This window comes from Canis lupus, chromosome 2 (assembly GCF_048164855.1).
Source record: "Canis lupus baileyi chromosome 2, mCanLup2.hap1, whole genome shotgun sequence".
Taxonomy (NCBI): domain Eukaryota; kingdom Metazoa; phylum Chordata; class Mammalia; order Carnivora; family Canidae; genus Canis; species Canis lupus.
This window is the reverse complement of record NC_132839.1, coordinates 8,298,749-8,303,982: the sequence shown is the minus strand read 5'-3', so window position 1 is coordinate 8,303,982 and position 5,234 is coordinate 8,298,749. Positions and strand designations below refer to the sequence as shown.

Here is a 5,234-nt window from a genome sequence, read left to right as displayed (position 1 = left end):
ATTAGTATTGGTACGGGATAGATATATAAGAATGGACCACAATTAAGAGTCCAGAATATAACCCAAGCTTGATAGTTGGACAAGGTATCATTGTAGAGCAGTGGGTGAAACTAGTCTACTCAGTCAAGTGCATTTTGACAAGTGGATACCTATATAGCAACTAATAAAAAGAAACAATTATGGTGATTGGTTATTTGCAATCCATATCATCAAGAGAGAGTTCATACTGAGAATATATAAAGAATTCCTACTACAGGAAAACCAATAACACAAGAGAATTTATATATCTTACATTCTGAATGGGACCATCACAGAAATACCTAAGTGGCTAATAAATACAAGGGAAATGTTTCACCCTCTTTAATCAGAATGAAAATCAAAAATATAAGGGGATAGCACTTATGATAGATGATGTTAAAAAAACAAAAATTGACCTAAAGTAATGTAAAATTGCACTGGTGGTGGGAATATAAATTGTTGAACCCCTTTGGCATAGTTGTTACTACTTACTAAAACAGACATACATACCTTATGACCAGCAGTTAGTTCCTTTCAAGTTTTCAAGGTATATATGCAGCAAAATTTTGATCACTATACCAGAAGTTCATGGCACAATACTACAAAATTCAAAAAATCCTAAATCTCCATTAATAATAGAATGGATATAAAAATTGTAAATTCATTCAGTGAAATATTATGTAAGAGTGAATTTAAGCAAACTATCGGTTACAACAAACAATATGAATTAGTAAACCGATGTAACAGGCAAAAGAGCCACACAAAGTGATACAGGCTGTACTGGTCTCACTTATATAAAGTGCAAAATGGGTGAAACTTTCCTATGGTGTTAGAAGTCAGGAGAGTGACCACTTTTACACAGAAAAAAGGAAATAGGAAGGATACAGTAGAGCTTCTAAGGTACAGATAAAATTTCATTGATTGACTTCGGTGGTAACTACACATGTTTCTGCTCTTTGTGGTCATAAATTGAACTATATTCTTTTGTGCCTTTCTCTGAATGAATAGTGAACCTCAAAAAGTGTTAATAAAATAGCAGCCAAAATTATGATTTATGACATTACTAATTTCCTTACCTCCTAAATTATTATTCTGATAATAGCAAATTTAAAATGAATGTCACCAGGACGCCTGGATGGCTCAGTAGTTGAGCGTCTACCTTAGGCTCAGGGCATGATCCCGGGGTCCTGAGATTGAGTCCCCCATCAGGCTCCCCGCAGGGAGCCTGCTTCTCCCTCTGCCTATGTCTCTGCCTCCCTCTCTGTGTGTCTCATGAATAAATAAATAAAACTTTAAAAAAAAATGAATGTTACCCTTCTAGCCAATAGTCTTTTTTGAAGATGAATAGGTAAAAAAATAAAATTGCTCAGAGAGCACAAAGTCCATGAAATTATAGATTAAAGGGTAAGTATACAAGACATAGAAGTTATAGTTAAGAAAAAGAAAAATAGTAGGGAGAGAAAGTTTAAAGAGAAGTTTATTATTTAAAAATTCATGAATGGAAAATATTACTCTTATTTCAAAGAAAATATGCTTTCTGAAAGCAAATACCCCCAGTTTATTTTTTGTCTCTCCTTTTTCTTTTTTATTTTTTTTTATTTATTTATTTTTTTTATTTATAAAAAACTGGCAGATTTATTCGGTAGGGGCCCATTTTCAAGAAGCTAAAGGTGAAGGTGGGAGAGGGGAGGTTTCCTCCCCCTTTCCTTTCTCCCTCATCTTATTTCCCCAGGGGGACCCCAAAACCTACCCAAATAAAAAACCAAAAAACTGAGGTTCCAAAAAGTTATAGCATCTTAATTCCTCATAGAAAAGGGGAAGGAGCCAAAGGGAAGGGAGCTCCCTGGGGTGGGGGTGGGGGTGGGGGAGGTGCCCCCAGCCTGGTGGGACATCCTCCCCCTTAAATAGCTGCTCCAAAGGGGACAAGCCCTGGGCATAGCATTTAAAAACTCCCCACACCCCAGTTTTATCAAAACGAAAGAGAAACAAAATTTCCCTTCCCCCCAAAACCTAAATATATATATATATTTTTTTTCCTTAAAAAAACAAAAATTCGAAGGCATTAAGCGTTAAAGTGAATCTAGAACAAGGGAATGTGAGATTCCCTCCTTCCTTCCCCCTTACTGTGGGGTCACTTGGTCCCCAATCCCCAACAGAGGAACCAGCCCCAAGGGGATGGCGAAGGGGAAGGACCAAAGGGAGCAAAGGGTGGGGGCCTCCCCAGCCAATCAGCAGCCAGTATGGGTGTGGCCCTGGGGCCACGGAGCCACACCCCCTTGGTATTTTCCAAGTAGGACAGGGAGTGGGGGAGATGCATTCCTGTGTGGTCTTTAGCCAATTCCAAGTCGAGTTGAGGCAGGGAAAGCAGGGTGACAGGCGGGGTGTGCAGAAAGGAGATACAGGATCTTCTGGAGCCCTGTGGTCAGGGGGAACCCCGCTTCCTCAGCTCCTGGACAAACGCTTCAATGATCTCTTCTTTTACTTTCTGCAGTTCCTTCCTCACCTCTTCCAGAAGCTCCTGTTTCACTCTCTCCAGGTCTGACTCGTCACTGGAGCTGGGCGTGGAGGGGTGGGCCTCGGAAGTGGTCACGGATGAAGAGGACTTCATCCTTGGCAAGGTTGTGCTGTTCTTCTCCCAGGGTCTCTGCACAGTTTCACTCTGGGCTGGGACTGGGACTCTGGCCTCTGGCTCCTCCTGATTGGCAGATTCATCCTTGGGGGGTTTCTCCCCAACTTGTGTGGCTTTCCTTCTCCGGGCCAGCATGGCATTCATCTCTTCCATCAGCCCCCCGCCCGTGCTTCGAGTGCTCTCTGCTTTAGGGACTGGGGGCCCCCTGAGGCCTCCTCTTGCTTGCTGACTTTCCTGAGTTTGGCTCCGGCAATGGCTGCTGCAAGACCGGGGGCCCCTGTTCCCCCACCACTGGTGCCTTGTGCTGTGGGGAGAGGGGGCGCAGGGGGTGGGCCTCCCCCTGCTCCGTGCCCTGCCGCAGAGCCCCCTGAGAGGGACACACCAGGGGGTGGGGGGGGACCCGGAGGAGGAGGAGGTCCTGGAGGGGGAGGCGGTCCCCCAGCTGGGGGAGCAGGAGGCCCTCCTGCATTGGAGACTCGGCGCTCCAGGTGCTCTGGTGGGCCCGGCTGCTGCCTTTTCTGCTGCTCCACCTCCTCTGAGGTGGGACCATTCTGGACAGACCAGGTGGGAGGTGCTGCAGGTGGCGGGGGTGGCGGAGGCCCCCCTCCTTCCAGAGCCTCAAGGGCGCTGGCCATGGCCGCCGCGAACTGGGTGGCATCCTCCTTGCTCCCAAAGTTGAGGCCCCAGACCTGGCGGGCATCGCGCCACTGGTGGAAGGTGGGGGTGGCCTGGTTATACTTGATACCCCGGACGATGGCACAGTTGATGACCACCTGCTGGTCTGGCTGCATCTTCCAGCCCACAACCCGGAAAGAATTGGCCGTGGGGTTGTGGTAGATCTGGACGCGGCTGAAACTCTGGGGGCCCGTGCCTGCCGGCAGCCATCGCTTATTGCTGTCATCATAAAGCATCACAGTGGCCCAGCTGGAGCAGATAACCGTCTCACTCATGGCTGCTCAGCGGGAGGGCGGCGCACCCACGGGTGGGTGCTCCCGGGGCGCCCCTGGCTCAAGGTTCCCTTTTTCTTTTTTAGATCTCATTTTAAAAATAAACCTTGACTTGCAATATTCAGATAGTTCTAATAAACTTGATTTAATTTTGCAAGATAGATTACCCTTCTAATTGGGGAAAGCATTTTTTACTCTAATACCTGGTAGGATTTAGTCTGGTGAGTGAATGTTAAAATGCAGTGGGAGCTGATACAATGCATTAAACTATTTAGGGTCTTTTCTCCAATTGTGTTTTAGCTTAGTTTTCTATGCTGTTTTGAATATGACAGAAGAAATAACAGAGAAAGAAAATAAACTGTTTGAAAGGGTGGAAATATTTCTAAGGTATGTAGTTAGCTGTTACATGATTAAGACTGTCTCCAGGCTTGATTCTTTTTTTTTAAGCTTTTATTAATTTTTAAAAATTTATTTATGAGAGATACAGAGAGAGAGGCAGAGAAACGAGGAGATGGCGAAGCAGGCTCCCTGAAGGGAGCCTGATGTGGAACCTGGTCCCAGGACTCCAGGATCATGCCCCGAGCTAAAGGCAGGCGCTCAACCCCTGAGCCCCCCAGGTGTCCTTCCAGGCTTAATTCTATAAAGAAATTTAAGTGTTATCTGCTTGCTTCAAACCAAAAAGGTCTTCCTACCCTGAAACACTCCCACACTGGTGAGTAACATGGCCAGACTCCCAACAACCTGAAATTTAGTCCATTAAGTTAAAGATTTTTCTCTAGGATTCTCTGCCATTTTGATACATTTCTTTTAGGGATAACATATGAAGCCATGATTTGTCATGAGTGGTTTAGCACAGATTTGTTCATTAGATTACTGTATTAGTTTCCTGTGGCTGCTGTAACAAATTACCACAACCTGAGGGTATAAAATGGCAAAAGTTTATTCTCTTACAGTTGTAGAGGCCAGAAGTCTGAAATGGAGATTTTGGCAGGGCTCTGCTTCCTTTGGAGGCTTTATGAGAGAGTCCATGTCTTGCCATTTCTAGTTTCTGGTGGCTGACGGGGTTCCTTTGTTTGTGACTGAATCACTCTCAGTTCTGCCCACAATTGTGTGTGGTGTTGAATCTCCTGCTTCTCTCCTATAAGGACCCTAGCCATAGCCTTTAAGGCCCACCCAGGTAACCTCGTATAACCTCCCCATGTCAAGATGCTTAATTTAATCACATCTGGAACCACACTTTTCTTTATAAAATAAGATTTACAGGTTCTAGGGCCGAAGACCTAAAACCTTGGAGAAGCCATTATTCAGCTTCTATGTCGATTAAAGAGAGTCACAGTCTGATGTAAGGAAGGAAAATATAAGCAGGTACATTTTGATAGAAAACATGAGGAAGTGGTTCAAAGACCAGACCATGATCTTGGCAGTGGGTGGTTGAAACAGATTCAAGGCAGTGAACATTAGCATCATGCAATAAAGGAAAAGAAAGATCCTGAAATGGCACGGATGATAATGATACAGCACTGATTTAGTGTTCAATGGAAGTCTGCATGCACTGTGATATCAGAAGATCTGAATTTTTGGGGAGAAGGAATTAAGGAAAGAAAAAGAAATTGCTTTGTTTTTGTCACAGTTGTTCTACA

At 44.6% G+C, this 5,234-nt stretch overlaps 1 pseudogene; it reads right to left on the bottom strand.

Moving 5' to 3' along the window:
* Positions 1–1,593: 1,593 nt before the first annotated feature.
* LOC140611817 (vasodilator-stimulated phosphoprotein pseudogene) lies at positions 1,594–3,659 on the bottom strand (annotated as a pseudogene).
* Between the last annotated feature and the right edge of the window lie 1,575 nt (positions 3,660–5,234).